Source organism: Lepus europaeus, chromosome 9, assembly GCF_033115175.1.
Source record: "Lepus europaeus isolate LE1 chromosome 9, mLepTim1.pri, whole genome shotgun sequence".
In the NCBI taxonomy this organism is placed as follows: Eukaryota; Metazoa; Chordata; class Mammalia; order Lagomorpha; family Leporidae; genus Lepus; species Lepus europaeus.
This window is the reverse complement of record NC_084835.1, coordinates 106,123,614-106,148,703: the sequence shown is the minus strand read 5'-3', so window position 1 is coordinate 106,148,703 and position 25,090 is coordinate 106,123,614. Positions and strand designations below refer to the sequence as shown.

Below are 25,090 nucleotides of genomic sequence, written 5' to 3'. Positions count from 1 at the left end.
TTTGATGCTCTTACACCTTACGGTGATTCTGACATAAGTGAGTCAGCCAAAGGCAACAGGCAACACATGTGGTAGTTTTAAAAGGCAATAGCCTCTATTCTTCTCTTCTAGCTACTTTAGAATTTAAATACACTCCCATCCATCTTACTGAGAAAAACTGTGTTTGGAACTACAGCCTTTCCAACTTCCTTAAGAGACTGTTCAAAAGCCAATGAGAGGGTGTTTCCTTCTGATCACTGAGGGCATAGCACGACCACGAACACAGACCCCAAAGTTAGGCGCTGGACCAGAGCTCCAAGAGGCCCTAAAATGAATTACCATTATAAAAAATGGAAGCCATAAATATGGATGCAATTTCCTTTCCTGTTTCCCTAGAGCCATATACAGAAAGACTGTATATTATAAGTGGCCAGATTGCCACAGGAGAAAGCCGCTGTGCAGGGGTAAGTGGGTGTTGTGGACTGAATGTTAGTGTCTCCCAAAACTTCACGTGTTGAAGTCCCACCTTGCAGTGTGACAGTACTAAGAGCTGAGCCCCTGGAGGTGCTTATGGCTAGATGAGGTCAGAGGGGTGGGGCCCCGTGGCAGGATGGTGCCGTGTGAGAAGAGACACCCGGAGGGCTTGCTTCTGCTGTCTCTCTCTTTGTCATCTGAGGACACAGTGAGAAGCTGCACATCTGCCAGCCAGGAAAAGGGCCTTTGCCAGCCAATTCTTTGACCTTGGACTTCCCAGCTTCTAGAACTATGAGAAATAAATGTCTCTTGTTGACACCGCCCCCTCCGTGGCATCTTGTGATAGTAGCCTGAGCTATGACATAAGATCACCCTCAGAAATCACACTCCCAGCCCCCAGTGACTTGGGAGCCATTTGGTATAGTAACATGTAGTCGACGACCAAAGGCACCCCAATCATTCTAAAATAGCTTCGTGGGGAAGCTGCTGTATCTGGGTTTGTTGGTCTATTCACAGGTGATGGGGACTATGATGATGTGATTGTGCTCCAGGTGTGACACGGGGGACCCGTTAGTAGGGCATTTTTCTGAAGTGGAGCTATTTACTACAACTAAGCAATGAGTCACAAATCCTACAGTCGGTTATATAGTTAGCACCAAAAGGAGACCATCCCGAAGGTTCATTTTCAGATCATTCCAACTTTAAACTTGACCAGAAGCTGGCACTAATCATGGGAGAAACTGAAGTGTTATCATCATCTGCAAGAAGAAAAAATAACTATTCATTGAGTGTTCGTGTATTCCTGGCACATATTAATGCCCGACACGTGGTGTTTCCTGTATTTCTTATCCCAACACTGTGAGCAGGCCCAGAAGGCTCCAGGACGTTGATGACCACGCCCAGGGCACATCTGATTTAAGTGGTAACACCGGAAATCAGATCAACACAGCACTCACTGAAGGTGACAAGGATAATGACGACCATGGAATTTTGACTGCAAGCAGTGTCAGAATCACATCAAAGACCCCCATCGCCCAGCTCCGTGGGGATTATCTATGAAATGATAATCGCCCAACAAGTCCCCACTGCCTGAGAGCTTGGCCACACTGGGCAGTGTATCTGGGAAGTCAGGAAACTCCTCAACCAAAGGACAATGGGAGCTGGTAGATACCGTCCCAGCCTCCCTTCCACCTGCAGAATGGTCGGAAGACAAGCATCACGCAGTTCCCTAGAGACCCCTTGAGCTCAGGCACCTGACAGCCACACAGCAGCAACGTAACTCATGCAGGCACCATGCACCTCACTCACATTCCTCCTCTCTCCCCAGGCTCCCTGGGATCACCTCCCACGCCTATCACGGCATCCAAATTCTTGACTCAGTGTCTGCTTTGGGGAGCAGCTCAAATTAAGACGACTTCCTAAAGCTTGCATGGGGTTGACTCTCCCATCCCCTGGGAGATCAAGGGTGCTCCCTTTATAGGTTTGACTCTGGAGGATTCTGACCTACTCCGGACAGCCCAGGGGTCAAATGTTGTTTATCTCCTAACACTCTCATGACACGAACGTCTCTGTGTAACCTTCCTGATTCACGCCCTCCTCGGGCTCCTGTAATTTTTATTTTCCTGACTTCATAGTCTTTGCTGCAAACACCCCTGGATTAGGCCGACAGAGTTCTGATTCGTCTCTGCTAGACTATAAATTCCATGTGCGTCAGTGCTTAGCTTTATTGAGCACACCCAGTACCTGACAGTGAGAAGAACTCAATAAATGTTGAGTTTATAATCAACACATGATCTGCTGGGCCCATGTGGTCAAGGGGTTTAAACTCAGGAAGGTGGACAACAGCTTGGAAACACAGTAGCCTAAAATAATATGAAAATATACTGACTTTTAATAATTCGTTGCAAACTCCACAAAGGTGTAAATATGGAGAAGCCGTTCATAAGGCTCTGTGTGACCACACCAGGGCACGAGTCTGCTAAGAATTAGAATCCGGAAAGTCAGCACATCATTATCTCAACCCTCAGGCCAATTCTCCAAGTCCACAAAAGTCACAGTGTAGAATGAGGATGGCAGCATGTGGCTGAGGACCTCGCCACCCCCCCCCCCCGCCAGCAGATTGTCCATATCATATGGTAGGAGGAATAATGCCCCCGCCAAGACAGTCACATCCCAATGCCCAGAATATGTGACTGCGCTGTCGTCTATAGCAAAAGGAACGGGATGAGGGCCACTGGCCTTGAGAAGGGAGGTTGTGTGGGGCCGCTGGGTTGGCCTGTGTGATCACAAGGGTCCTCATCAGTGAGAGAGGAAGGCAGGAGTCAAGGGCAGGGAGAGACTGGAAGGAGCTACTCTGCTGGCTTTGAAGCTGGAAGAAGGCACCATGCCTTTCATTCCAGACCGTCTCTGGAAGTGAGAAAAAGAAGGGGAATTCTCTCCCCCGGGGCTCAGCAAGGAGCAGCCCTGCTGATGCCTCGGCTTGGGCCCAGCAAGACCCGTGCTGAGTTTCTGACCTCCAGGAGTGCGAGATAATAAGCCCGTGTTGTTTCCAGCCATTGCGTTGGTGGTGCAGCCATTGGAAAACCATAGACAGAATGGGTCATTGGGAAGTGAGGGACTTCACAGGGAACGCAGGCATCTTGCAGGTTTTCACTCTGGGCATTGGAGAAGGGGCCCGTGCATGAAGCGGACTTTGCAAATTCCAGTTGTCCTTGGCCTAGAAGATCTCATGTGGATAAGAGAACCACAAAGGAGGTGGCGCTCCACCCAGCGTGGCGCTGCTTCCTGTGCAGGAAGTCTGACCTTCGGGCACTCAGGAAGCCCCAGAGAGTGCAGCCGGGGGCTAGGATTCCACCCTGGTGTCCTGGCCCTTTCACAACGCTGCCCAGAATGTCTCCATGTCCCCAGAGTCACTGGTGTCCTGCAGGTGCCGGGGTTGCAGTGGGCTCCAGGACGAAGTCTTCAGGAAAGGCCATGGCTGGAATCCGACTTCAGGGATGGGGCATAGGAGGCGGTGGCAGGGGCAGGGGCCTCTGAGCAGCCCCCTGTGCAGGGTTCTCACCCCCAAACTACTGACACCAGGGCTGGAGAGGTCTTTGCTGTGGGCAGCTGTCCTGTGCACAGCAGGATGGTCAGCAGTGTCCCCGGCCAGTAACAAGTCCTTACCCTCACTCTCACCCCAGCTGTGACTATAAAAATGTCTCCTGATCTTGTCGAATGTCCTCAGGGGCTCAGGGGGATGCAAATCAGCCCAAGCTGACTCTGGCTAAATTCCATGCCCTCCTCTGTGACAGGTGGGGGAACCAATCCATGGTTTCACTGAAACCAGCAATTCTGCAGAGGAACCTGTACCTCCTTCCCTGCAGTGCCCTGACCAACTTCCTGTCTCTGTGGGTTTGCCCATTCTGGGCATGTCATACACCTGGGATCATACAGAAGGCAGCTTTTGTGTGTCTGGCTTCTCCGCTTAATATTTTCCAGGGTCACCCATGCAGGAGCGTCTGTCGATCTTAAATCTCATCCCATTGCTTGCATGTACCGCATCTGCGTGCAGCCATGCATTGGCGGATGGACATTTGGGTCATTCCACTTTGTGGCTGTTATAATGCTGCCATGAACACACGTGTACACGCTTTGACGTGGACTTGGGCTTTGGATTCTCTTGGGAAAAAGCCTGGGAATGGGAATGCCGAGTGACTCAGTGCAGCCTGTGGAGGAGCTGCCATGCAGGCTTCAACGCAGCTGCACCATCTAAGCAAACACCCAATGCACTGTGCTACCAGTGGTGCGTGCATGAGGGTGAGCCACACAGGTGATCGCGCGGTTTCTGGAGGCCACGCCTTTCAAAAGTACAGACATAGGCAAAATAAATTGTAATGATAAGTTTGATTAACTCAATATAATCAAAATGGGGTTTCCATATAAAAATTATTTTTTAAAAGATTTTATTTATTTATTTGATGGGTAGAGTTACAGACAGTGAGAGAGAGAGAGACACACACACAAAGGTCTTCCAACCGATGGTTCACCCCCCAAATGGCCACAATGGCCGGTGCTGCACCGATCCAAAGCCAGAAGCCAGGTGCTTCCTCCTGGTCTCCCATGCGCATACAGGGTCCAAGCACTTGAGGCATCCTCCACTGCCTTCCCGGGCCACAGCAGAGAGCTGGACTGGAAGAGGAGTAACCAGGACAGAATCCAGTGCCCCAACTGGGAGTAGAACCCGGTGCCCATATGAGATGCTGGCGCCTCAGGCGGAGGATTAACCTAGTGCGCCACTAGGTTAATGAAATAATGAAAATTATTAATGAGATGCTTCACATTCTTTTTTGGCATTAAGTCTTCAACATCTGGTTCACCTTTTCCACCCACGACATATCTCAGTTCTGATGTTAACTCTCCATTGGAGACACTTGATCTGCACTTATAGCTCATGAAATGAATGGTTAAAGAATAGATTCACCTACCCCCATGTTTCTAAACCTACTTGAAGTTTTCCTAACCGAATCATACACACCAGCTTTTTAAAAAATGTACACACATATTAATGACAATGAAATAAAAGGTAAGCCTGACTTCCTTTGCCATACAAGGCATGCGTCGAGGGCTCACTAACCACATCTGGCCAGGGGCTCCTGATTGGAACGCCCAGCTCAAAGTTATTTCTGTTGTAATTGTGGTTTTCAAAAACCAAACCGCTGCAGGCCACAACCTGGGTTTTCTTCTCTCTACTACAGCTGATCCAGCGACAACCGTAGCTCTCTTTCTCTTTCTTATGTAGAGATGTTACCTTTTAGGGCACTTTTAGGTTCACAGCGACAAGGAGCAGCAAGGAGGCAGTCCCTCCCCACCCTGGCCTCCTACCTCCTCAGACACAGCCGTCCCCTTGGCTGCAATGAATGGACCTCCATGCTCCCGGTCATCTTCCAGTGTCTGTGCTGACACAGGGCTCACGCTGGCTGCTGTGCACGGTGCCGTGCGTCTGTGGGTATAGTTGCCGTTTGATCTTAAGGGGAAGGGCTGCTCCATGTGTCCTATGCATGCCTAGTGGTGCTGAGTGCTTTCAAACATAGAATCAGCAAACAGAGCCTCTGGGAGCCCCTCTGGCTCCCCAGCCCCCAACCCTTACAGCCTTATTTCTTATACCTTACAGCCATATTTCTCCTGAGCAGCTGTGGCTCCGGCAGCCCCCAGCGCTAGGGCTTAGGTGTCCCAGTTGGCATCCTGGCAGCTCTGCTGCTTGTTGGACGGGTTCCATGGTGGCTCCTGTGTCACTTTAAAAACAACATGCCTCCCTGCCTGGAGGAGGCCATCTATCAGGTTACCGTCAGGCTCTGGGACAAAAGAGGACACATTCCAGCCGTGTTTGAGGTCGCAGGTCACGGCGCCCGCGGAGATCAGCTGTGGAAGAGCGGGATCACATTGTGTCCTGAGTTTTCATCAGGCGGAGTCTCGGGCTGGGGTCTGCAGGTGGACAAACAGCAGCACCGTCTCCCTGGGGAGCAGGGACGCCGAGGCCCAGGTCCTGGAGGATCCCCGGTTGGGCTGGGCACTGCTTCTCCTCCTGGGGAGCTTGTCAAAGGGCAGCTTTGCTTCTCCGGTTCTGCGGGTCTGGAGAGGGGCAGTGTGTCTCACAAACTCCCAGGGATTTCGGGTGGCCATGCTTTGAGGCACAAAGGCTTAGAGCTTCCCCCAGAAAGAGTGCCATGTGCCCTCCATACACATGGGCGCACACACACACACATGCACATTCAGTCCCCCCATCCCCGATCTTGTCTGACATGCCTTCAGTGGAAATAGGTGCCAGGGGCTGTGCTAAGCCCTCTTCTCATTTCGTTATCTCCACTGCCCCAGGAGATAAGTCCTATTCTTATCCAGGCTCTGGGCTGGGAAGTGGAGGAGCCTTGCTCTGAACGGAGTCTGCCTGACGCCAGGCCCTCATCTGCAGCCATGACATGGAATTGCTTCCCAGATTCCATTTTAGGTCTGAGTTCCTTGAGCTCTCGTTGGAACTAAAATAAACTCACGGGTGACTGCGATTGTTTCTGCGGAAGGGGACTAAGTCACTGGGCGGAAGAGATGGCCACTGTCGCTTTTACTGTGTACCTTAGGAACCGTGTACCATGCATGAATGGGCTACCTGTTCAGGATACACTAATAAACAGTTTAAACAAATGAGCCCGCAGCCTTCATTGTTAGAACCCCATCTCAGTGGCTGGGCTGCTCTCAGAACAAGGGCTCTGAGCAAGCGATGGGACCTTCCCCTCCACGCCGGGCATCGGCGTTGCTATGAGACAGTGGGGATGCTGCGGGTCTGCACCTTCCCGCCAGGTGCCCGGGATACACTGACCCCCAGGCCATGTGGACCTTGCCAGAGCAGGGGGACTCCACAGTACCCTTGGATGCCTAGACGATCCTGGTGAAAATGATGCTGCTCAGAGTCAGGTGTGCGCGTTCCTTTCCTCCAGGCGGCTTGGCGTGAGCTGAGCTATCAGGTGCTTGTCTTGTTATACATTGACGGAACAGTGGCTGGAAAGTGACTGGGCTCAGCCACTCTGGGACCCCAGGTGTGATCTGAAGCTCAGGGCTGTGCCCATGAGATTGTCCATTTAATGTAAATTTTAAAGGAGTTCAGGTTAATCACTTCCCTATCCACCTAGCAAGTGAATGTAACCACTAAGAAGGCATCATGGGAGGAAACTCTGGGCCAATTAGCTTATGCTGGACAGAGAAGCCTGCAATGTCATTGGCCATAGTTAAGAGTGCCGTGTTATGGAACAAAACAAAACAAAATAAAACAAAACAAAACAGAGTGCCGTGTTAGTCGTAATTGGCTCAGTGGAACATATGAAGGCGTCTCAAAAAGTTTAAGGAGAAATGAAATTAAATGATGCTTATTTTGCTGCCAAATTTTTTGAACTCCATACATAGTTTTTTCATAGTATACATTTTTCACAAATTTTTTTTGAAAGGCAGTGAAGAGGAGAGAGATAAGCATGGATCTCCTGTCCACTGGTTCATTCCCATAATGTCTGCAACAGCTGGGGACAGGCCAGCATGAAGTCAGCAGCCCAGAATTTGATCTGTGGGTGGTAAGGACCTGCTGCCTCTCAGGGTGGTTTTTTTTGTTTGTTTGTTTGTGTTTTGTTTTTTTAGCAGGAAGGTGGATTGGAGGTGGAGTGGAGATTTGAACCCAGGTACTCTGATACAGGATGAGGGCATCTCAAGTGGCATCTTAACCACTGTGCCAAATTGCCTGCCCTCATCCATGAACCTTTTAAAGCCTCTTGTAGGCACGGATTTCAAGATTTACTCTGTATCAGAATAAACTTACCTTTCAATTTTGTTTTTTTCATGAAATTTCTGAAGTGCTGTCAGGTTAGGGGGAGATAAGGGTCAGTGTGGCTGGAACATGGTACATATAGATGGTGATATTAGAAAGGTGGGGGAGGGGCTGGCACTGTGGCATAGCAGGTAAAGTCACTACCTGCAATGCCGGCATCCCACGTGGACACCAGTTTAAGTCCTAGCTGCTCCACTTCTGAGCCAGCTAGCTCCCTGCTAATATGACTGGGAAAGCAGCAGGGGATGGCTCAAATATTTTAGACCCCTGCACCCACATGAGTGACCCAGATGAAGCTCCTGGCTCCTGGCTTTGGATTGGTCCAGTTCCGGCTATTGTGGATATTTGGGGAGTTAACCAGAGGATGGAAGATCTCTCTCTCTCTGAACTCTGCCTTTCAAATAAATAAATAAATCTTTTAAAAGAGAGAGAGAGAGAGAGAGAGAGAGAAAGGTGGGAACCAGAACTTGGTAGGGTTTTATCACTGGCCTAGGGAGTAAGGAAAAACCTAGCCAAATACTAGCAAATACCACATTTCTATAAATACCTTGGAACACTCCACCCAGCCCCCAAAGAAATCACTGGGCCCAAATCCTTGGTTTGCCTTATATACAGATGTACAATACCTTCGTGGTTCTCCCCATCATTAGTGAGAAACATAGACAAGTGTGAATAGTACCAGCACACGGCCATGGCTGCACTGATGCTCAGCCCAGCACACAGCTATACGGAATGTCCCTGTCACTCCCTGGTGCCATTTGGAGCCACACATCTCACAGACTGTGGGACACGTTCACCCGAGTCTTTCAGAAGTCCTCGTCCCTTGTCCTGCAGGGCCTGGCAAGAGGCCACGAGTCTCCTTGTACTGTCGGCCCACTGGGCTCACTGCTGGGAGCTGACATCCGGGACCTCAGGCCAGGCAGCTCCCTCCTCCCTTCCCGTGCTGCACCAGGGCCTCGCAGCTTGCAGGGTGCCACCCAGCCATGACTTTCTAGTCTTGTGCCTTCTGGGCAGCCGTGTGATCCTGGAAGCTGGGAGCAGAGACGACTCCAGCTCTGGCCTAATCGCCTTCACCGCCTTCCTCTCTCAGCGGCCGACGTCAGAGCCCCTTCAGGCCTCCGGTCCAAGCGCTCCTTTCCAACAAAGATGTACCGAATCCCTCCTAAGGATTAGGTCCCTTTCTAGATACCAGGGATGCAGCCTTGAGCAAGGAAGGCCCCAGCCCTCAGAAAGCTTACCCTAGAGGGAGTCACATGACCCGCAGACACTGTGACAAACCAGCTGGCGACCAGTGCTAGACAGAAGGAAAAGCAGGTCCCGAGTCAGGAGCGACCTGACCTTAGAGATGGCGTCAGTGCTCTCTGGATCTGAATAACTGTCCAGAAAACCCTCTAAAGCCTCCCAGGATCGGAAGCCTCGATGCCCAAGAGTCTGGACCACAGGCTGGTTCTTTCCTCCCCGTTCCATCCCCTCGTGGAGGAAGTGAGGAAGAGCCCCCCTCCATCTGCTTGAACAGGGACAGAACAAGCTGCTCTGGTGTGACGCCCATCAAGTCACGCAGAGGGGAGAGGGATGAGCACCTGATCCCCCGACCCCCTGCCAGACGTCCGAGGGGTGGGCCCCTGGGAGGCTGAGCAGGGCTTGGAGTTTGCTGGAGGGCAGAAGTGCCCTGCAGCACTGAGCTGCACCCCACCCCCCGCTGCTGCGAATGCCGATCCCGAAACCGAACCTGGCCCTCGACATGGTGAGGGTGCCGCACCTCCCAGAGGACTCCGAAGCTCAGAGGACTGGCTTGCAAAGAGGTGAACAGACCGGATCTTAGAGAAGGTCAAAGGCACGAAGCAGCAGGAGCGGGCCAGCCCCTAAGCAACCTGCCGTCACCCCTCAGGCTGCTCCTGCCGGCCCAGTTGCCTTCAAGAGGGGCCAGGGCAGGAGGAAGCTGGGAAAATCATGGCCGGCTTCTCCCAGGAGCCTCCAAATATCTTCTCTGCAATAAGGCTTGGATCACCTCGAATCTCTAGCTTTCCACATTGCTTTGAAGTTCCCATGCTCTCGGAGTGAGCTGTTCTAGGATCGCACCCTACGGAACTGTGACACATGTGCTGGGCTGGTTCTAACCATGGGGACCGTCTAGACCAGCCAGGCTCCTGGCCGGATCCTTCAGGTCTCTGCACGTGTGAGACAAGGGAGGACACAGAGGCCTGTGGTCTGTGGCTGACCCAAAGGACCAATCAAGATGGCAGAGACACGGACCCAGGGGCCCCCAGGCTGGATCCTAGGAGAAGCAGTCACATGGCCAGGAGCAGGAGCACCTCTAGGCTCGTGCCCATTCGGGGATGTTGATGACCAGGGCTGGAGGAACAAGGTTCAGGGTGCAGCGTGGGTCACAGAGAGTGGGATGAACCCTGGAAGCCATCACAGCCACAGAGCCCTCATGCTTTCCCCCAGGCCCTGGCCATCAGACCACGGGCATGTATGATTTTCTGCACTCCTAGTTTGTTGCTGTGGATTCATTCCTGAAAGGAGGAGCATGGTGGGGGCAGGAGGCGCGGAGTCACCACACAGACCCCAGGAGTCGGGTGAAAGCGGGCCAGAGGCAAGCAGCCTACAGACTCCTTTATTTCAGTTGGTACAGCAGCTTATATAGCCAAGACAGCCAATCCGGTCAAGGAGCGGTTTATGCCCTAACCAATCACAGCCTGTTGCCAAACAGGCTCCAAAGCCATCCAATCACAGCCTGTTGCCAGGCAGGCTCTGTTGCCAGGTGGGTTTCAAAGCCATTCCTGAGTAACTGACGCTTGCTTGCCAGCGGCCATCTTGGCATGGCCTTCTCATTCCACCACACTGGTTCAGCACTGGCAGCCTGCCGTCATCTTCACCCAGACCCGCCTGGTGAACCAGCACACCAATGACCAAGGCGGACGGTCGGCCCCACTGTAGCTCAGAGGACAGCTGACGGCACACCAGTGGATGAAGCCCTTACGTCGTCGCTTGTGTGTCAAGTACCATGGCAAGCATCTTCAGTCCCCAGAGAGGCTACTGACCGTGAGACTCCCTGGGCTGGACTCTGGGTGGTCTGTGGTGCATTCTGAGCCTGCAGCCCCCATGTCTTGCCTGTCCCTGTCAATCCTAGTCCCTCGGGTGGCCAGAAACCCTTTACTTCCTTTTGCTTGGAGCTGCATCACCCCAGTCTCTGCCACCATCATCACTCGGCCTCAATCCATCTGCCTCTGTGTTCAGAGTCCCTTCTTCTGATTAAAAAAAAAAAAAAAAAAACAGTCATGGGCTTGGGGCCCACTCTAATCCAGCATGGCCCCTTCCTAACGTAACTACATTTGCAAAGCCCTGTATCCAAACAGGGTCGCGTTCGGGCATACCAGGGGTTAGGACGTGGAAGCATCTTTTGGGGGGACACAATTCAAGCCACTCCTGGCCTTTCACCCCCACTGTAGTCCAGGCCCCCTGCCCTCCTCTGGACATAGTGATAGCTCACTAACAGCCTTCTCTCCCTGCTGGAGATCCACTGGCTCTCAGTCTGCAGCACCTCCCTGCACAGAATGTGTGTTCCCAGGAGACAGGGACTTCGACCTGAGCCCAGGGCCAGGCCTGGGACACAGAGGGGCTCAGTGAGTATTTGTCGAGTGAAGGAATGAAGGAACGAGTAGGCGTAACTGCACAAGCAGCAAATGAATGAATTCTGTAACTTTCCCAGATGCGCACCCCCTCCTCCTCTTCCCTGAAGCAGAAGGAGCCTCTCCCATCACTGCACGGTGTTTACTGTATGGTGCAGTCATTTCTTTTCCCAGCCGGGATGTTATTCTGCGAGCCGGGTCTGATTCATCTTTGAATGCTCAGGACAAACACGCTGCCCGTCAACATGGGCTGAACGGAACTGAGTTAAAGAGGTGAGACGGAAACCTGAAAACTCGCATTCCCCCGCCCCTGCTGTGGACTGTCATCTGCAGAGCTGGGGCAGGAGGCGAAATTGCAAATGCTGTAAGTTCCCCTTTCTGCTGAGGTATGACAAATTATCTTTCTGAGTCAGCACAGGTATTTTGATACTGTGTGTAGAGATTTGGGGCATTTTTTTTTAAGCAATGGTTTAAAAACAAGTGCTTCACGTTTACCATCAAACTGAGGGGTTGGGCAGGAAGACGACCAGCCAGAGAGCCACTCCAAATCTGGTTCAGGGTCTACATCCGACAGCGCAAAGGGCTCCACAGGCACTGCCTCTCTTCTCCGATCATAGATGGGGAGCTCTTATCTTTATGTCAAAGTGCCCCGAGTGGATTGCAGGCCCCGAAAGGCTAGGCTGGCATCAGGGATGGTAAGGAGATAAACTCCTGGGTTGCCCTGAATTCCACGCTCTGGGCAAGCTTTGTTCACCGTATAAACACGCGTAGTCTCCAGCAGAGAGTCAACCCCCCTGTGCTTATCCTGCTGCTAGAAGGTCCTTCTAGACCTTTCTATTCCCAAGTCCACACCACCCATCCAGTGCCGAGGCCATGGGGAGGGAGGATAGTAGAGCATGCTGGGACAAGAGGGGAGTGGCTGTGTGGGTTGAGTAGGGTCCCCCCCAAATCTATGTCCACCTGGAACCTCTAAACCTGACCTTATTTAAATAAAGCCAAGATCTTTGCAGATGTTAGAAGGGGGTCGTAGTGGGTTAGAGCGGGCCCTAAATGCAGCCACGGGTGTCTTTCTAAGAAGAGACAGACACACACACCCAGAGGGAAGGCAGCCTCGGGAAGACAGAGGCGGAGTTAGGAGTGAGGCGGCTACGAGTCAAGGTCAGGCAGGGGTGGCTGGGAGCCACTAGGGCCGGAAGAAGCAAGTGAGGTCCCTCTCCTGACCCCTTCATGGGGAGCACGCCCTTGGGGCCACTGTGAATTCAGACTGCTGGGCTCCGCAGCTGAGATGGACAAGTACGAAGTGCACTGTATTCTAAGTGGCCCGGTGTGTGGTCGTTTGTTCCCACAGCCCTAGGGGACATATGCAGCTGCCAACGGGGGACAGAAGAATCCACAGAAATAATTTCCTTTCCCATTTCTGCCTCCAGGAACTTCTTCCCCAGGAGCTCAGGGGCAGGGTTTTGGTTTGGAATCAGCAGAGAGAGGGGTTCTCTAAATTCCTTTCGTGTTGGGTCAGTCCTATCTCCGCACAGTCAGAAAGTAAGCATGTGTGGGAGTTGGGCTGGTGCACAGCCTCCCCGTCAGGAGACCCTGGGAGGAGGCAGCCGACAGAGACAGGCCAGGGGGCACTCGGGTCCTAACTGCACTTTTCTCAATGCCAGGAACACAAGTTAAGGGAAACCCCTAGAACAGGAGAGTTTCCCCAATTCTCCATCTCCTGGCCAGAGATGGAGGGGCACAATTGGAGGGGCACAGAGACCACCTTCCCAAGGAACAGGAGCAGGGGCAGCAGCCCCCAGAGGGCTGAGCAGCAGGACTCCCAGAGACAAAGTTTTCTCGTTCTCTATTCACCCCCAAGCCCCTGCATGGGATGGGGGCGGGGCAGCCATCAGGAAAATGAGACGGGCTGCAAAGGGATTGCACGGACACGACACACACACCTGAGGCGGGAGGCGTGTGAGTTTGTAAACCCCTCAACGCCAGCGCCCTATATGCTTTGCGGCCCTACCTCAATTCCAGAGCATGGACCCCGAAACATCTGCTTTCTTCCTCAGTTCTCAAGACTTTTCCCATCAGCCTCCGCTCCCCAGAAGCTTCTCTGTCAATTATCGCTTTCCCGTCTCCCTACCAGGGAAGCTAATTTGCATGGATGCAGGCAACACGGCCCCTGAATTTCCAGTCTCTTCTGCACCGTGGTCCTCCCCACCTCTCGTCCTACCTTTGAGTCCCCTTGCCTTTACAGTACACATGATTTAGACTTATCCCTGCAGGTGCACAGGGCAGTTTTACAGCTGAACGTCACCGTCCTTAGCACCTGCTACCCAGCTCTGGCTGGGCCAGTCACACTGATGTCTTGTGTGTGTGTGGGGGGGGGGGTACATATTTGAAACGTCAGTTGCTCATGGTTAAAAACAAGATGCGGCCGGCGCCACAGCTCAATAGGCTAATCCTCCACCTGCGGCGCTGGCACACTGGGGTCTAGTCCTGGTTGGGGCGCCGGATTCTGTCCCGGTTGCCCCTCTTCCAGGCCAGCTCTCTGCTGTGGCCAGGGAATGCAGTGGAGGATGACCCAAGTGCTTGGGCCCTGCACCTGCATGGGAGACCAGGAGAAGCACCTGGCTCCTGGTTTCGGATCAATGCGGTGCGCTAGCCGCAGCAGCCATTGGAGGGTGAACCAATGGCAAAAAGGAAGACCTTTCTCTCTGTCTCTTTCTCTCACTGTCCACTCTGTCAAAACAAACAAACAAACAAACACAAAAAACAAAAGATGCTTCTCTCTCGACTCAAAAAGGAACATAAGGCCTTGGTTTGGGTCCCGGGAAGAGCAAGGCAAGTCAGTGATGGGGAAGAGCTGCATTCAGGAGACGCTGCCTGTTAACCACAGCACAGAGCTTTTGACAATATCCCGGATGGGAAAGTTCAGCCTCAACACAGAGGGAAGAGACACAGAGGTGGCACAGCCTTCCTCCGTCCCCTTGGGCATGGATGCTCGCTTCTCTGATGTAAATTCTGGGCACCTACTGTGTGTCGCGTACAAACAAGGAGAACCAGAACAAGGCTGATGCTGCCCTTCCTCTCGAGGATCTCAATATCCCAGGAAATTCGGTTTCTTCCGCTGAGAGGAGCGGTCTCTGAATAGATCTGGGTTATTGTTACCCCGTGGTGATGGCGAGGGGCCCGTTCTGCAGAAGAGGAAGCCAGCCCCGAGGACACGGCTCTCCTGCGGACTTAGAAGAGGAGGCTCAGGGGATGGAAGGGGACCATCAAGCCCGAAACTGCACGTGCTCCCCATTCTTTGGGGATGAACCGTGGAAGTAGGCGGCATGACTACTATTTATGTTTATATTCAGATTTTCCGAGTGCCACAGCCATCCTCGCTGTGTGCTTTGAAGCCCACGCTGAGTAGGCAAAGGGCTGGGGTAGCAACCGTGACAAGTATTTCCTGTCTCTGAAGCTTACAAGAACCTGTTCTGTACGGCGTATTATTGTCAGTGCAGTACGGTAATTGCCACTACCTTGGTTTTGATTTTGCTCACAAATTCTAGAAACTGTAAAGAGTGATATTGATTTGAAAATACTCTCCTAGAACCTACGATTTAATTTTTCCTCTTATTATCCAGTCTGAAATCTGCAGTGAAGTTTCAGGCTGTGGCACGTAAACAACACCATTCGCTCGCCCCAGCCCACAGGGATTCGTTCTGAGGCTCTGTGGGCGCTGAGGAGGGCACCCAGGAGCCTAGGGGGGTCTGGAGCCCCCCTGAGATTGTAAACAACATAGCGTGACTAAAGCGAGGTTTTCTGGGATGTAGCTATGACTGTCCTCATTCCTCCAAGGGCTCTGTATCCCACCAAGTGTTAGCAGCGACACTGCCCGTTGGTGTGGATCAGCCTCTAGAATCGGCCTCAGACCTGTGTGACCACAATGAGGCCCAGCGGCTGGAAGGGTAGGGCAGTCAATTCACAGAGGAGGGAGAAGGAGAGTGAGCGGGGAGGGACGGGGAAGCGCCGCTGTGTGGAGCCCTGTTCCTAGCCCGCTGCCTCCTTCCTGCCTCTCTCTGGGGTCCCCGGGGCTCCTCCTCCATCAGTCTGCATACAGGGCCATGCTGTGTCCTTTTCCCTGCAAACTCCCATACTCCGCAGGGACCATCAGACCTCAAAGCGTTAGGAGCCAAAGGGACAGTTGGCTCCAATGGGAGGGCGAGGGTGAAGCCCCAAGTCCGCGCTCCTGCTGCTTACTGGGCAGCAGGCCACTGAACACCAGCGCCAGCAGGGACCAAGAAATGGGACAGACCCTCCGACCCTCTCACTTTCCCGTGGGAGACAGCCTTGCAATTCTGGCTTCTCCAAAGCCGCTCTCCGTGTAGAGCTGGCCCAGAACCACGTGTGGTTTTCTAGAGCCACGTCCCTTTTCCATCGCCCTCCTCCATCCACGTCCTGCTCTCACCAAGACACCAGAGCAACAGTAGAACTCCGTAGACCACTCTGAACCGCCGAGAGAATTCAGGAAGAACTGTTGGCCTGCACAGCCCCGTCTTTTCTTAGGTCTCTGAGTCTCCCAACTGCGCTCTGTAGAAACAAGGGTGTCCCCTCATCTCCTGTCAAAGCCCCACAGGAGAGGAAGACGGCTGCTCCCGAGACCGTTTTACTGGGGAGTCAGTGTATTTCTCCTTAGAACCAAGCCTGACACTTGGTAAGGGCTATGCTGGCCTCGGGGATTAGCATTGTTAATGGTCCCACTACTACTCGCCTCACGCCCTTGAGATGTGCCATCCACACGTGGGGCTCCCGGTTCATGCTCTGGGGCCCTGCCACTCCCACCCTGCTCCCAGGTAGAGCCCCCGATCAACACACCAAGCCCCTGAGCCTGAGACGGTGGGAGTCATAGAAACCCAGCTCTCTCCCAACACAAGATCAAGTTGGTATTTTACCAACCCTGGGTCTTTCTCAAGAAATCAGGACAGAATTGTCATAGCAGGTGGTTGAGGATTTCTTGCCTCCAAGGAGGGATCAAGATGAAGAGGAGTCGGTCAAATGACAAGGTGTTGGGATCAGGTTTCAGGCTGGGGGGTTTCATCTGAGTATGAAGTAGGGCATAGGCCTCCATATTATCACATTCACATTCGAAGCCTTTAAGTGAAACTTGCTTCTGGGCAGTGAGACAACTCCTAAAAATAAACTCAAGTTCCTGAAATATTCTGGTTTGTCTTAAGCTTTCTTTGGCTGGGGCCTGGGCCGTCTATTTTCAGTTTCGGAGCCCCAGGTGGTATGGATTTGATCTATCGGGTGACGAATGACCCGGTGCTGTGGTGCCTGTGGTGATGGGCTCAGCAGATATTTAGGAAAGGTTAGCTGTGGGCGCGGCTGCCACTGCCCAGCATGGGAGAGGAGTGGGGGAGGTCTCATTTAAAGATTCCTGGAACTGCAGGGGGAAACTGCTGATGCGTAGACAATGCGTAGACAACCCTTGTAGGACACAGTGCTGTTTGTAGCAGGCCGAGAAGGAAGGAAGAACATCAAAAGAACACGAAAGCAAGAAAAACAGGAGTTGGAGAAAGAGAGTTAGCCCACGGCAGGACACAGTGGCAGTGGCAGTGGTGCCCAGCTCAAGCAAGGGCCAGAGTGGCTTGGCTCTGTTGGCCCGAGGTGTCTGCCTGGTTCTAACCATGGCCTCTCCTTGGTGATCCATCTTCTCGTATTTCCCCACTCCCCCTCCCCGCCTCTACTTCAAGTTCACCTTGCCTCAGGCCCTTTGATCCCTTGGCATTTTCCCCTTGAGCCCTTTCCTGGGAGCCACACCGCTTGCTCTTTGTGGCCCTGTCCTTCAGGCTAATCCATACCAGGAACTGCCCAGCGCCTCCATAGGGTGAGCCTCATACACTTTTCTCTCGCATCCCGTAGGATGCTTTAAGCTGCAGCTAACAGAAGAGCCAAAGAGTCGCCGTGAAAGCACTAAGAGCTTTGTTGTTTGCAAGACGTGTGGTGGTAGACGGTCTCGGTAGCTCTGGGATGCCTACGGCTCCCGACTTCCTGCTCTCTCTCTGCTCCACCCTCATAGTGTGTTGGCTTTTCCTTCTTGGGCTGGCTGCCCCAGGCCTGGAAGATTGCTAGTGAGAGCACCGGGCATCTCACTGCGATGAAAGAAAGGGGGGACGGTGGGCAAGGAACCCACTAGGCTGTACCTGCTATGGTTTGAAGGTGTGGCCGAGGAGTGCATGTGCTGGAAACTCCATCCCCAAAGTCATACGATAATCGTTATTTGTGGGGAGCGGGGTGGGGGTGGGTTCTAGGAGGTGACTGGGTTTACATGAGGTTCTGAGGCTGGGGTCCCCAGGACGCCATATGTGGCTTGATAAGAGGAAGAGGCCCTTCCCATGGGCTATGTTTTCACGCACCTGAAATCAAGTAGATGGGGTGCCAGGCTCCTGTGCCCCCAGCTTCCAGAGCCATGAGACAAATACACCCCTGTTCTCTATACATCAGACAGCCTCGGGTATTTTGTTATAACAGAAAACGGACCACAGCAGTACTTTTCGTAAGGAAAGCAAAGCTTCCCCAGAAGTCCCTTGGTGGTGTCCCTGGCCTATCTCACCAACCTGATAGACGCCTTGTGCCCACCCAGCTCTGCAGGAGGCTGGCATACATGTGGCTGACTGTGCAGCCTCCTGAGCTGGAGGAAACAAGAGAGGAAGGGCTTTGGGACAGTGTTTGGCAGCCCACAGCGTCTGCCATCTGTCCACTGTCATCAGTAGAAATGAGACCTCAGTCGCTGGGGTGCAGGGAACTATCCATGGATTCTCACGATTGACTCACGTAATGTAAGAGTCCGACCTCGGGCTTCTGCACTGCGGGATCTTATTGTTGGAGGAACGGTGTTGGTAGAGGAAGAGGGTGATCCAGTGGTAACCTTCCCACCCTCTGTCCACTTGGTTAAGTTCTATCCCTGTGGTCACTGGCAAAACTTCTCAAGATTCCTTACTTATCTTTCTCACATACATTTTGTCTCTTCAACTGTGTTGATAAGCTACTAGAGGAGAAAGGGCTTATCTCATGCTACCTTCTATTGTAAGTGATTCGAATTATTGTCAAGTGCTTTGGTGGCATCCAAGACACTGTCACTGATGATGAGTAGAACCTGGACCATCAGGGGAGTGGACAAGGAGGCAGTGTGCCTGTTAGATCCATGGCGGGCACACTTAGGAGGCAGGGCTTTCGGGAAAGCCAACCCAAGGGGCCAGTGCTGTGGCGTAGCGGGTAAAGCTACTGCCTGTGGCACCGGCATCCCATATGGACTCTATTTCAAGTCTTGGCTGCTTCACTTCCAATCCAGCTCCTTGCCAATGGCCTGGGAAAGCAGCGGAAGATGTCCCACGTGCTTGGGCCCCTGCACTCAAGTGGGAGATCAGGAAGAAGTGGCCCCCGGGTTTCAGCCCGGCCATCATGGCCGTTTGGGGAGTGGATTAGTGGATGAAAGATTCTCTGTCTCTCTGTAAATAGAATAAATATTTTAAAAAAGATTTAAGGAAAAGTCAATCTATGCAAACAAAATATTATAGGATCAGAGGCACGGTGAGAAGGGTTTCAGTTGGAGAAAGCCATGCACAGAGTCGAGTTTTCAAGCTTGATGCTGCTCTCAAAAATGGAGTTTATACTGCAACTCAGCTCGGCTCGCCATTTCCCCTGCTAGTGTCCATTTCCGTGTTTATTCATTCAGCAAAGTTCTTTGGGTCCCTTCCCTGTGCTGGGGTCCGGAGGCTCACGCATGAGTGGCAGAGTCCCTGCCCTTAGTGCCAGCAGGTGATCACACTGCATTTCAGGTGCGCCTCACCATCCTACACCCAAAGTGGGCTCAGAAGTCCTGGGTTTAGATGAAGGGTGGTTCCCAGCCCTTAGCAGGATAGGGTGTGTCCAGAAAAACTGGATTGGAAAGGGAGCTGTTGCCAACCAAACTTAGCCTTGAATCCTGGCTGTGCTGTTGGCTGCGGGGCCCTGGGGATGGGGCTCTGATCCCTGGATTCCACTGATCTCACGCTCAGTTCTCAGCTAACACCTCTCTGCTCCAAGTGCACCCAGCAGTGGCCGCTCCATGACCACGGATCTGTTGGATCCAGCAGAGGGAGCACCGTGCTATGCTGGCTCAGTGGAGGACACCAGCAGATCCCATAGTGGGATGCAGATTCTGGTCATTTCAGCGCCACAGAGCCCGGCCCAGACTCGAGGCCAGAGCCTGTCCTTCCTGCTGGCCTCTCTACGTGGACCTGGTACCCGCATGGCTTCCCTGCTCCGAAGGCCTCCTGCCTTCTCCCCCAAGTTTCTGTGTGGCCTATGTGAGGGGATTTCAAACAGTTTGTGGAAAAATGGAATTCAGAGTATGAGTTTATTTTGGTGAAAAGTAATTTTTGACATCTGTGTGTAGTTTTTTCTTGTAGTTTTTCATTGGTTTTTTGTTTGCACCACAGTAAAGCTCAGAGTTTCCTTGCGTTAAGATTTATTTATCTGAAAGGCAGAGTGACAGAGAGAAGGAAAGACAGAGACAGAGAGACAGAGATCTTTCATCTGCTGGTTCACTCCGCAAATGGCCGCAACTGCCACGGCTACGCTAGGTTGAAGCCAAGAACCAGGAACTCCCTCTGGGTGCCCCATGTGGGTGGCAGGGGCCCAAGTACTTGGCCATCTTCCACTTCCTTCCCAGGTGCATTAGCAGGGAGCTGGACTGGAAGCAGAATAGCCGGGACTTGAACTGGTGCAGGTATGGGATGCCAGCGGCAAAAGCAGGCCCTTAACCTGTTGTGCCACAACACCACCTCCAAACTCATGTTTCAATTCCATCTTCCCACAAGCCTTCGAAGGTGCCTCCTATACCCGATGCCCAGGCCACAGAGAGCAGGTGCTCCCTCTGCAGTCCCCACTCTCCAACGCACACACAGAGTGTGACAGCCTCACCTCTGCCCTCCAGGGCCTGGACACCCCTGCTGCCCATGCCACCTGTGTGATGCCGGCCTGTCACCTGCACCCAGAAGGGAGGGGCACCCCTCACAGAGGGATCCCCCAATCAGCGCTGGCCTGGCTGAACTAGCCAATGTCCCTGCCGTCGGGCGGCCTAACCATACCTTCGCCAGCTGGATCTGAGCAGTTCCCAAGCACCTTCCCTCATCATCACGTGGACAGTCTCTCAGGCCTTCCAGAAGTCTTTGCCACCGTTAGCAATCCACCACATCAGACGCCCCTTCCGTAACCTGCCGCTTGGTTTCTGTGTCTGCCCGCGCCAGGTGAGCCCACAACAGTATCTCTATTCAGATCTGTTTTAGGGGTCAAGTGAGACAGCCCTGGCGAGGTCTCCAGCTCGTGGCTCTGCTCACCAGCACTCTCCATTTCCTCTTGGTCTAAGCTCAGCCTTTTTTATTTATTTCTCACAAAGAACTGGGCGTGCCTTCTGGGCAGCAGGCACCACGCCAGGCACTGGGCAGGACAGTGCTGACACGCATGTGGTTAGCCTGAGGGGAGGAGACAGAGGGTCAGAGAGGCGAAAGAGGTGACCCCAGGGTCATGTGCTGCATCAGATCTAGGCGGGCTACAGACCCAGGTTGCCAGTCCTCCAAACACACACACAAGGGGCGCTGCCTGGGCTTCCTTCAGGGGCCCTGCACATTCCTTCTTTGCACCTGAATGAGATCAATTCCCCACCCAATGAACCCTCCCCACCCCCCAACTCACCACTCCCCCTGTGATGAGCGCAGGCCAGCAGTGGGAGAGTCACTGGCTGGAGCTCTTTCGTAATGACTTCACCAAGAGGTCTACTCCTAAAAGAAAGGTCTGACTCATGTGAGAGGTGCAAGCCTGTGGTTTCCCTTTCTGTGTGAGCTGAGCGAGAACCTCCCAGCCTGCTCTTGGAACCGCTGCCACAGGCCCTTGCAAACACGTCCCAGACCGCAATCCCATTGGTTCAAGTCAAATCTATAGAATTTCACATCAGCAGAGGGCCAACTGCATGGTTTGTTGCTTGGACAGAACTTTCAAAGGCCAACTTGTCAAGTCCACTGATGTTTCCTAGGTGCTTAAAACACTGTCTGAGATACAGTAAATGTTTGCTAAAGGAGGGGCCAGCCCTCGTGGCACAACTGGTTAAGCTGCTTCCCACAATGCTGGAATCCCATATCGGAGCACCAGTTTGAGTCTTAGCTGCTCTGTTTCCAATTCAACTCTCTACTAATGCATCCAGGAAAGCAGTAGATGGTGATCCAAGTACTCGGGCACCTCCTGCCCACGTGGGAGACTCCAATGGAGTTCTAGACCCTGGCTTCAGCCTGGACCAAACCCGGCCATTTGGAGGGTGACCATTATAGCCATTTGGAGGGTGACCAATGATGTCTGTCTGTCTGTCTCTCCTTCTTTCTCTCACTCTGTCATTCTGTCAAATAAATGAATAAGTATTTCACAAATGTTTGTTGAATGAATTTACATGGTCAAGGATCCAACATCATGCCTCTATGTGTGGGCCTTCAGTAGGATGTTTTAAAATCATATTTCATTTTACAAGGAAGAGTGGGAAGAAGTAAAAACGCCTTAATAGGAACATGACAATGTTGTAAATCAAGGCATGATGACCCTATGATTATAGATTCCAATGGCCAAACTCATCCCACTCAGAATACACTCATCCTGTGTCATCGCTCCAGATGTTAGTGTCACCATCACTCTGTGGACGTGGTCATCACCATTAATGGGTGGGCAAGAATAACTGGGCTCCACCCCTTTGTACATCTTAAGCATTGTAGCAGCTTGTTAACTGGAGCCCTTGGAAAACATTGCCCAGGGCCTAGCAGAGAATCCCACACATGGAAGCTTCTCCCTAAATGTCTGTTGGCATTGATTGACACTCTGATGATAGCAAGACCTTAAAATAAAAAACTGACAGAGGGCATGGAAATTCCACCCCGGCGGAACAGCCCAAGAGAGGGGCTGTGGAGGTTGGGGGAGGCGGTGTCTCCACGCTCCTCCAGGCTCTCTGGGAAGCTGCACGTGCTTTCTGTTCTTATGAACCCAGCACATTGGGGGCTGGCACTGTGGCACCAGGGGTGAAGCTGCCACTTGTAACACCAGCATCCCATGTCAGAGGGCCGATTCCCAGCTACCATGCTTCCAGTCCAGCTTCCTGCTAATGTGCCTGGGAAGGCAGCAGAGGATGGCCCAAGTGCCTGGCCCCCTACCACCCATGTGGGAGACTCAGATACAGCTCAAGGCTCCTGGCTTTGGCCTGGCCCCGACTCAGCCGTTGCTGAGTGAACCAGTGGATGGAAGATCTGTCTCTCCCTTTCTCTCTGTTGTTCTGCCTTTCAAACAAACAAATAAATAAATGATTCACTGGGGCTTATGCTGTAGTTCATTATAAAAAAAAATCTGGAGGCCGGTGCTATGACGCAATAGGTTAATACTCCCTCATGGGCACTGGTTCTAGTCCCGGCTGCTCCTCTTCCAATCCAACTCTCTGCTGTGGCCTGGGAGGCAGTTGTACATGGCCCAAGTCTTTGGGCCCCTGCACCCATGTGGGAGACCTGGAAGAAGCTCCTGGCTGCTAGCTTCAGATCGGCACAGCTCCATTTGGGGAGTGAACCAGCAGATGGAAGACCTCTTTCTTGGTCTCCTCTCCCTCTGTCTGTAACTCTACCTCTCAAATAAATAAAATCTTAAAAAAATCAAAATAAATTTTAAAAATCTGACCCATCATGTTACAATGGAAAAGGGAAAACAAGAAAGATGATTTCTGGGAAATAAGAAGCAAGGCTTTCAGAAAACGGAACAGTTTGCCGAGTGCACGCTTTCCTCTTGGGACCAGAGCCTGTGCTACATGGACAGAGTAGTAGTTCCCAGAAATCATCTTTCTTGTTTTCCCTTTTCCATTTAAAAATGATGCAGAAGAAAAATGGATACAGAAAGAGATTAAATACCTTTTTCTCTTTTTTTTTTGAAAGACCAGGATGTGAGCCAGGGGTGCCCTTGGCTAAAGTCTCAGTTAAAACAGGATTGTCCCAAGTCAGGAACAGACAGAAGTCCACAACCTATCAGATAAGCAGGTTTAATGGGAGACGTTGGGTAGAGCGGTGTCAATTGCATGTGGTTCATTCATTTATTCACTCCCTCAACAGATGCTAATTAGGCCACTACCATGTGCTGGTCTTTGCAGCAGGTCTTAAACACAACACAAAGGGTGCTTGTTGCAGACTTGCCCATCCTAGCCCATTACCTGGACACTTCCCAATGTATCGGAGGCATTCAGAAGTTGTTGAATGGGCTCTTGCTCAATTAGCATATTTAGGCCAATGAACTCTGAATCAAATGGACCTTCAGAGTAGCTTAAAAGGAAAATACAAAAGGCGACTGCCTGGCAGAGCTATGTTTTGGACGTGGTTTGTGTGAGTCCCCCAGAGCTTCCAAGTATGGGAGGCTTTGGTCCCCAGGGTGAGATATTGAGGTAGTGGAACCCTTGGTGGGGGGTAGTGGGAGGTGACTGCGTCCCATTCGCCCCTGGGGAGGGATTAATGTTGGTTTTGCAGAGTGAGTTGGGTATCGCGGAAATAGATTCCATGAAGAGCAGCTTCTCAGAAAACAGCAAGTCTGGTTTTCCCCATCTCCCGCTGCTTTTCCGCTGTGTTGCAAAGCAGCCATGAGGCCGCCCCCCACCCCCCCACCCCCGGGTGAGCAGATGCCAGCACGAGGCCCTGGGTGCTCAAGATTATGAACTCACAAAGTCTCTCTGCTTTACAATGTACCTGCCTCAGGTACGTGGTTCCAGCAACACTCAATGCATTCAGACAGGTGGCAAATTGCCTGGGGGGGCACATGGAAAAAGAAGTGGGGGGGGCTGCTGTCCTGGCTCCTGCTGATAAGATGTACAGGGACTGACCAAAAGGTAGCCAGACCACAGCCCACAGGAATAAGCCTTAGGACCTTGGAGCTGCAGGGTGCACACGAGTATTCCAACTTTACAGTTTCCTATACGGAGAGGGAGACCTCACCCTCCCTTCTCTCCAAGGCCAGCCCTAGGCGCTCTGCATGTTTGAATGGGGCCACTCCAAAGCAGGGGGCTGCGGCAGGAGACTGAGACGCTTGCTAACAATTAGCACCCGTTCCTGTCTCTGGCTGGACACAGTTTTATTTTGAAACAGTCAAAGAGCTAAAAGTTTCAAAAGACAATGACTTAAGAGCTTGTTCTTCCTTCAACGACATCCAGTGTCACCCAGCATTCAGACAACCATGACAGGCTCAGGTCCTAGAATGCAGAGTTGCACCCCCACCTTCCTTCCTCTCCCCATCTCCAAGACCCTGAGGAGTCCTGAATCCCCTACTTCTCATGGCGGTGGTTGTCTGCCCCAGGACATTTGTTTTACAGTTTGGGGGGGCATTCCAGGATTTCTATAATTGGCCACGCTGATGGCTGATTCTAATGCCATGACCTCACTCAATGCAGGTTCAAAGGACAGGCCTCTCCCTCTGTTCTTTAGTAACTTGATTAACCAGCAAGCTGCCACATGCGGGGGACACATGTTGCTCACTGAAACTCTGTAAATACTGGGTATCTCATCTGTGATGTTCTCACTGCAATTACTTGATAAAACTAGTTACTATTCAATGTATTGCCATCTTCTTGAGAGAGAGAGAGAGACAGACA

General features: G+C 52.2%; 1 protein-coding gene across 1 annotated transcript in view; it reads left to right on the top strand.

The window, feature by feature from the left end:
* Window positions 1–25,090, top strand: part of ALPK2 (alpha kinase 2) — a 116,432-nt gene that overhangs the window by 57,201 nt on the left and 34,141 nt on the right. The window lies entirely within an intron of this gene.